Consider the following 8,708-nt stretch of genomic DNA (forward strand, 5'->3'; position numbering starts at 1 on the left):
AACTTATGTAACCTTGAATAAAGCCATTTAACCTCTCTGCTTCTATCTGTAAAAAAGGGCTAAGAGGGAGATTCTGAAGCCATCATGGGTAGTATGAGGGGGTTGGAACCAGGCAGCCTCGAAGGTTAACTCTAAATCTGTGATTCTCTGAACCGGAACCCTCTTCCTCCTCAATCGCAACCTGTCCTGAAAAGGGAAGCTCTCCCCAGCCTCCTCCTGTGATTTGGGGCAAGTCACTTCAGTTTCCTCATCCTTAAAGTGAGGGAGCTGGCCTAAAGTGGCCTATGGCTGGGCCTAGGATTCTGTGATACGGAGCAAGGTTTCCTTGTCCCAGGTCTGGTCACCACTCTGGCGTCCTAGCTTTATGTCCCCCTGCAGTCCCAGAAATGGGACAAAGAAGCTTTCTCGAGAGAGTCTGAGGTCGGACCAATGGGGAGGAGGAAGGGAAGGGGAGGAGAGGTTCTAGCCACCCCCAACCCCCGTGAGCACGTCTACCAGGCAATGCAAGAGAACAGAACTCTGCTCAAGGGACAAACCCCTGAAAACCTGCCAAGTAGCACCAGAGAAGCAGGCGAACCGGTTTGAGGAGAGGGAGCGGCCTGGCCTACCGCCCAGTCCATGACCCCCCACTGGCCTCCCCGAGTAGGTGCAGAGCTTGGGGGTTGGGGAGAGCGGCGCTGGAGATCCCAGGGCCCTCAGAGGTCGCCACTTCAGCCCCTTTTATTGAGCTGGGGAGTAAGTGACCTCAGCCAACGGAGATTGAATAGCAGAGGCGAGATTCAAACCCAAGACCTCTGGTCTAAAGCTGAGATTTTTAATACCTCTCTCAAAACCATGAGATTTTTAATACTTCTCTCAAAACCAGAGAGAGAAAGGCAGTGAACCACGGCGGTCAAAGCTGGAGGCAGGGCTGGCCACCAGCCAAGGCAGGCAGCTCCAAGGCACATTAGGAAGGTGAGAGGCAAGGCACATTTCCAGTGGACTTTGGCAAGGAGAGACCCACCCAGAGGGGTTCCATCCGCCCAAGCCCTTCTCCCCCTCCCCCTCCTCCTCACATAGAGCCCAACCTGCTGAGGGATGTATAGTTAGTCTTTGAATCCCTAACAAAATGCCTTGGACACAGCATTCAATAATAGCCTGTCCAACAAAAAAGCAATGAATCTGGCCTTGCGACCCTAACCAAGTTATTTAATCTCTCTGGGCCTCAGTTTCCCGGGCTGGAAAATGAAGGCTGGGACTACAAAGGTCCCTTCCAACTCCTGCCTTGAGATCCTAACCAAGTTATTTAATCTCTCTTGCCCTCAGTTTCCCAGGCTGGAAAACAAAGGCCTGGACTGCAAACTCCTGCCATCCCGGCCTGCCTTCTGCCCCTTCCCGGCAGGTTTTCTCTCTTGCCATCTCCCCCATTCAAGCCTGCACTCCCCGAGATCGGGGACTGTGTTTTTGCCCTTCTTTGCGAGAGGGTTTAGCACAGTCTGGTATGTATTTAATTAGGGCTTGCTTAGGAACTTCCAGTTGACAAGGGGAAAAAAAAAGGCCTGGGGGAGTGAAGGTATTGGCTCAAATATTAAAGTGATAAACCACAAGATCTTAGTTCCTAAAAGATACTTCTTTCCCCACCAAATATCACCCACTGGCCAAGCACCCCAAGGACAGCAACTTGGACAGACCTCATCTGATGGCTGAAGTCACAGGAAGGCCTTCGCCCCTCTCCTCCCCCCCCCCACACACACACACCTCTCACACTTCTCACCTGGCCCCTTCAACCATAGAGGACAGGGGTCTCATCACCAGCGGGACTTTGTTCCCCAGTGCTAAGATGTAATTCCCGATCGATTTTTTTCCCCAAAATTTATTTATTTTTAAAAAAGGCAAGGCCCCCCTCAAATCCCACTGGGCCCCAAAAGGGAACCCAACCCCAAAGAGAAAACCCCGGGCCCAAAAACCCCAAGGGCCCTCCCCCCTTTCCCCTTTCACGGTGGGGGAATGACCCCCTCCCGGGGGGGCCCCGGAAAACCCAAAAAAAAACCCCCCAAAAAATTTCCCGGGCCGGGGTGGGAAAAAGGCGGGAAAAATTTAATTTGGAAAGTTTTCCCCCCTCCCCAGGGTAAACCCCACCCACCCTTTTGGGTCCCCCCTTTTTCCCCCATTCCCTGGGGTTTTAAGGTTTCCCCTCGGGGGGGGGCTTCCCCATGGGAAAACGGGGGCCCCCAAAAAAAACCCCCCAAGATTTTCCAAATTTTTTTCCAGGGCCCCCCCCCTCCCCTTCCTTTTTCCCCCCCCCTCCCCCCCTTTTCCCTCTCCCCCCTCCCGGGGCTCTCCCCCCCGGGCCCCTTTCCCCCCCCTCTGGGGTTTCCTTTTCCCTGCCAATTTAAAACCCAAAAATTTGGGGTGGGCTTCCCTCCCTTTCCCACCCCCCGGGTTTTCCCCGCCCCCTTTCCCCCCCTCCCCAGGGTTTGCCCGGGGGCCTGAGCCCCAAAAGGGGCCCCCCTTCCCCCCCCCGGGCTTTCCCCACCCAGGAAAGGGGCCCGAAATTTTTGGGGAAAAAAAGGGGGCCGGGGGGCCCCCACCCCGGCCCAAGGTCCCCCCCAAAGGGGGGGGGCCCCAAAAAGCGACCCCCCCGGGCCGGGCCCCCACCCGGGCAAATTTTTGCCGGGAAAAAAAGGGCCCAGGGCCCCCCCGGGGGCCCCCCCCGGGCTTGGTTGAAACCCCGGGGGGTTTTCCCCGGGCCGGGAAAGGGGGGAAAGGGCCCAAAAAGCTAAAAACCCCCCCAGGGGGGGGATTTTTCCCCCACAGGGCCCCGGGAGCCCAAAGGGGGCCCCCAGGGTTCCCCTTCCCCAGCCCCCCCGGGCCCCCCCGGGGCCCGGGGGCCCGCGGGGGCCCCGGGGGGTGCGTGGGGGTGGGCCCCCCGGGGGCCCCCCCACCCTGTTCCCCCCCCCCCTTTCCGTCCTTTTTTCCCTTTTCCGGCCCCGGGGGGGCCCCCCCCTTGGGCCCCCCTTCCCTTTGGCCCCTTCTCCCCCCCCCGTCTTTTCCCCCCGGGGGGGGGCCCCCGCCCCGGGCCCTTTTTGGGGGCCGGGGAGGCCCGGCCCGGCGCCCGGAAGGGGGGGGGTAGGAGGGAGGGGGCCCGGAAAGCCCGGGGGCGCTTGGGGGGCCCGGGCCCTTCCGGGGGTTGGGGCCCCTTTGGAAAAGGCCCCCCCGCCCCCCGGTGGGCCCGGCCCCCCGGCCCGGGGCCCGGGCCGGCCCTAGGGCCCTGGCGGGGGCCCCGGGCCCGGGGGCCGCGGGGGCGGGGCCCCCCAGGGGGGGGCCGGCAACCCCCCCCGGGGGGGGGGCCCGGCCCGGGGCCGGGGGGGCCCGGCCCCCGGGGGGGCCCGCCCCGCCCCCGGGGGCCGTCGGGGCCCCTTTTTCCCCCGTCCCCGGCCCCCCGGCCTCCTCCCCGGGCTCCCCCCCCCCCGGGGGCCCCCCCAGGGGGGGGCGGGAAGGTTTTCCCCCCCCCCCCCCCCCCCCCCCCTTTTTTCCCCCCTCTCCCCCCCTTTCCCCTTTCGGGGCCGGGAGGTTTGGGGGGGGAAGGCAAAACCCCCCCCTCGAGGGGGGTTTGTCGGCGGGGGACCCCCCGCCCGGGCCCGGGGGCCTTTTTCCCCCGGGGCCCCGGCCCGAGGGCCGGGGGGCCGTGGGGCCCTTTCCCCCCGGGGGAGGGGGGGCCCCCGGGGGCCGGGGCGGCCCCCCCGGGCCCCGGGCCCCGGGCTCGGGGGCGGCCCAGCCCCCGGGGCCGGGCCCCCCCCCCGGGGGAGGGGGGCCCGACCCACCCCAGGCCCCCCTGGCCCGGGGCCCGCCCCTTTCCCGGCTGGGTCCCCCGGGGCCAACCCCCCCGGGGGGCCCCCGGGGCCCCCGCCGCTTCCCCGGCCCCCGCGGGGCCGCCCGGGGGGGACCCCCGCCCGGGCGGGGCCCCCGAAGGGGCCCCCTGGGGCAGGGGGGCCCGGGGGGGGGGAAAAGGGGGGCCTCCTCCCCGGGGCCGGGCCCCCAAAGGGGGAGCCCGCCCCCCCCCTCCCCGCCTTCCCGTGGCCTTCCCCGGGGCCCGGGCCAGGGGGCCCCCCCCGGGGGGCCGGGGGGCCCCCCCCGCCCGGGGGCCCCTTTTGGGGGCCCGTCCCGGGGAAAGGGGAAAAGGCCCCCCCCAGGCCTCCCACGGGCGGGGAAAACACATCCCCCCGGGATGGCCCAGGGCCCCCCGGGCCCCCCCCCGCCCGGGGGGCCCCCCCCGGGGGGGGGAAAGGGAAAAAAGGGGGCCCTTTTTTAAAAAAAGGGTAAAACCGGGGTGGGCCCCCGGGGGAAAAAAAAAAAGTTTGCTGGTTTTAGGGGTAAAAAGGGGGGGGGGCCCCCGAGGGGGGGGGTTTGGGGTTCCCCTTTAAAACCCGGGGGGAAAAAATTAAAAGGTGGGGCGGGTTTTTAAAAATTTGTTGTAAAAACGGGAAAAAAATTGTTAGGCCCCAAAAATTTTATTTCCCCTTTGGGTTTAAAATGAACAAAATCGGAAAAGAAAAAAATTTTAAAAAGTTTAAAAACCCCCGGGTTTTTAAAATGAAAGAAAAAATTAAAATTTAAACAAAAAAATAAAAAAAAAGGGTTTAAAAAACCCAAAAGTTTAAAAAAAAAAAAATTTTTTAGGAAAAGAAATTTTGGTGTTGGGGAAAAAGTGAAAAAAAAAGAAAAAGAGGGGGTTCTAAAAAAAATTTAAAAACGATTTTTTTTTAAAAAATTTTAAATGGAAAAATTAAAAATTAGTAAAAAAGAAAAGGATAAAAATTTTAAAAAAATTTGTTAAAAGCTTTTGGGTTTTTTGGAAAAAAAAGGTAAATTTAAAAAACATGTAAAAAATAAAAAAAAATAAATCATTATAAAATTTAAAAGGAAATATAATTTATAAAAATTTAAAATTAAAATAATTTAAAAATGAAAAAAAGATATAAAATAACTTAATATTAAAATAATAATATAATTAAAATTAAATTGCTTATAATTAAAAAAATTTAAATTAATATAATTTAAAAAATGTAAAAATAACGTTTTAAAAAAATATTAATTATAAATTATTTAAAAAAAGTTTTTTTAAATTAAAAGTTTAAATTTTAAAATATGTTAAAATAAAATTTTTTAAAAAAATTTAAAATGTTGTTGTAAAAAATTTTTTATTTTAAAAATTTAATTTAAATTTTTAAAAAATTTTTAAAAAATAAATTGAAAATTTTAAAATGAAATTTATTTTTTTTAAAAAATTTAAAAAAAATTAAAATTTAAAATTTTTAAAAAAAACTGATATAAAGTTTAAAAATTTAAAATAAAAATTTTAAAATTTTTTTATTAATTGTATAAAAAATTTAAATAATTTAAATAAAAATTTAAAATAAAATTTGGAGTATTAAAAAAATTATATAAGTATTAAAAAAATAATAATTAAATAAATTGGGAAAATTTAATAATATTAAAAATAATTAAATAAAATTATAAAAAATAAATTTAAATTAAAAATAATATATATTAAAAATAAAACAAAAAAATGTTATAAAGTATTAAATACTTTAATGTATAAAAAACAATAATTAATAAATCTTAAAATAAAATCTTATTAGTAAAAAATAACTTTTATAAAAGTATTAAAAACAAATATATAAATTTTTAAAAAATTTTATAAAATAAAAAAAAATTTTAAAAAATGTAAAAATTAAAAAAATGTAAAAATAAAATAATTTAAAAAATAATGATAAATGTTAAAAAAATTTTAAAAAATAAAATATGATTAAAAATTTAAAATGACTGATATAATTATTAAAATTTAAATTTAAAAAAAAATAAAAAAAAAATATAAAATTTAAAAAAAAAAATAAAAATTATTTAAAATTAGTGATAAATGTATATAAAATAAAAATAATATAATGTTATAAAATTTTAAAAAAATTAAAAAAAAAAAAATTTTTTTAAAAAGGGCCCAAAATAAAGGTTTTTAAATATAAAAAATAAAATATGTTTTTTAATATAAAATTTAAATAAATTAATGTTAATAAAATTTTAAAAACAATATAAATTAAATTTTAAAAATAATATTAAAAAATTTATTTTAAATTATTTATTAAGATTAAAATTGTAAAATATATAAAATAATATAAGTTTAAAATCAAATAATGTATATAAAATAATTAAAAGGTTTAAAAAAAATAAATAAATTATATAAATTTTAAAATAACGATTAATTAAAAAAAAAAATTTAAAATTTAAAAAAAAAAATATGAAAATATTAAAAAAACCAAAATATAAAATTATGTTAAATTAAATTAATGTAAAAAAATTAAATGAATAAAAAAAAAATGTATAAAATAAGATTAAAATAACATATAATTAAAAACAAAAAAATTTTAAAATAAAACTTAAAAGCGTATAAATATAAAAAATTTTAAAATGTTTTAAAATGTTAAAATAACCATGAAAAAATAACTGTATAAATATGTAAAAAAAAAATTTAAAAATTTTAAAAATTGCTTTAATGATTAAAAATTGCTTATAAATGTAATTGATAAAAAACTTTTAAAATTAAACGTAAATTGATTAAAAAAAACAAATTTATTAAAAAAATGCAAAAAAGGATATAATTATAAAAAAACAAAATAAATGTTAAAATGATAAAAAAAAGGAATTTTAAAAATTATATTTAAAAGAAAAATACATTATAAAATTTTTAAATTAGCAAAATTTTAAAAAAAAAACAAAAAATTTATATAAATTAAAAAAACAAAAAAAATTATTATAAAATTCCCCAAAAAAACCAGTAAAAAGGAAAAGCATAAATTTTAAAAGGGCATAAATAAAATTTGTAAAATTAAAAAAAAATTTAAAAAAAAATAATGATATAAAATGAAAATTTAAATATAAAATTTTTAAAAAGGGTAAATGTATAAAAATATTTAGCATTGTAAAAAATTATAAAAAAAAAATAAAATATTAAAAAAATATATAATTATAAAAGCCCAAAAAAATGGGTTATAAAATAAAAATGTTAAAATATATAAATGATATAAAATGTTTATAATATAATTTTAAAAAAAAAAAGGGTATTAAAAAAAAAACTATTAAAAATTAAAATAATAATTATAAATTTAATTAAATTATGTAAAATATAAAATATTGCATGAATAAATTGATTAAAATTATAAAATAAATAAAAATAACTAATAATGATATAAAAACCCAAAAAAAGGGTCATTATATAAAGACAAAAAATGTAATGGGCAAATGAAAATTAAAATTTTAATGTATAAAAAATAAAAAATTTTAAAAATAATGAATAAACATGAAAAATCATTATAAAATTTTTAAATTTACGATATAATTATATAAATATTAACAAAAAAATGTATATAAAATTTAAAAAATAATATTAAAAATAACTATATAATTTTAAATTAAAAAAAAGGTTATTATTAAAAATACTTAAAATATTAATTATAAAATGTTAAATATATAAATTTTAAAATTATAAAAAATATTATGTAAAAATAACATATAAAAAAAAATAATTATAAATTAAAAATTAGCTTATAATTATTAAAATAGTAAATTAATATTTAAAAATGTTTAAAATAATTATTAAAATAATAATTAATTATTAAAAAAACCCAAAATAAAGGGTGTAAATAAAAATTTAAATTAAAATAAATTTATAAAATTTTTAAAAATGTGTAAATATTTTAATGTATAAAAATGTATAAAAATAACTAATATAATGTAAAAAGTATTAAAAAATAAAATTATAAATTATTTAAATTACGTAAATATAAAATTTAAATTAAAATTAAATATAAAGTGTAAAAAAATAATAAATGTATAAAAAATAATTAATAATGTTAAAAATTTTAAAATACATAATAAATTATATAAATTAAAAATAAGGATTAAATGTTAAAATTAAATATATAAGTGTTAAAATTTAAAAAAAATTATAAAAAAAAAAATTTAAATTATTAAAAATATATAAATGTATATAAAATTTGTAAAAAAACATATAATGTTTAAAATTAAAATAATTAAATGTAATAAATTATGTAAAAAAAATATAATTTAAAAAATGTAAATTATAAAATTTTAAATTAAAAATAAGATTAATGTTGTAAAAAAATAATAAATTATAAATTTTAAAAAGGATATAATGTTTAAAAATGTAAATAAAAATTAAAATTTAAAAATATAAAAAATAAAAAATTTAAAATTAAATTTTAAAAATAGCGAATAATGTATAAAAATATGGTTAATAATATAATGTTTTAAGTGTAAAAAATAAAATTATTAAATTAAATATTAACAGTTAAAATTAAAAATTTAAAATATTATAAATTATGTTAAAGTAGTAAAAAAATAATGTGAAAAATCTTAAAGTATGTAAAATAAAATATATTTAATTAAAAAAAAATTAAATGTAAAATTTTATAATTTTAAATAAAAAAAAATAAATGATATAAAAATTTAAAAAAGTATTAAAATATTAAAAAAATTTAAAAATTAAAAAAATAAAAATTTATATTAAAATTTAAAAAAATTATATAAAAATTTGTTAAAATAAATATAATGTAAAAAATATGAAATGATAAAAATAATGTAAATAAAGTGTAAAAATAAAATATAATGTAAAAAATTGTATATTTAATGTAAAAAAATAAATAATTATATAA

The sequence above is a fragment of the Sarcophilus harrisii genome, chromosome 2 (genome assembly GCF_902635505.1).
Source record: "Sarcophilus harrisii chromosome 2, mSarHar1.11, whole genome shotgun sequence".
NCBI lineage: Eukaryota > Metazoa > Chordata > Mammalia > Dasyuromorphia > Dasyuridae > Sarcophilus > Sarcophilus harrisii.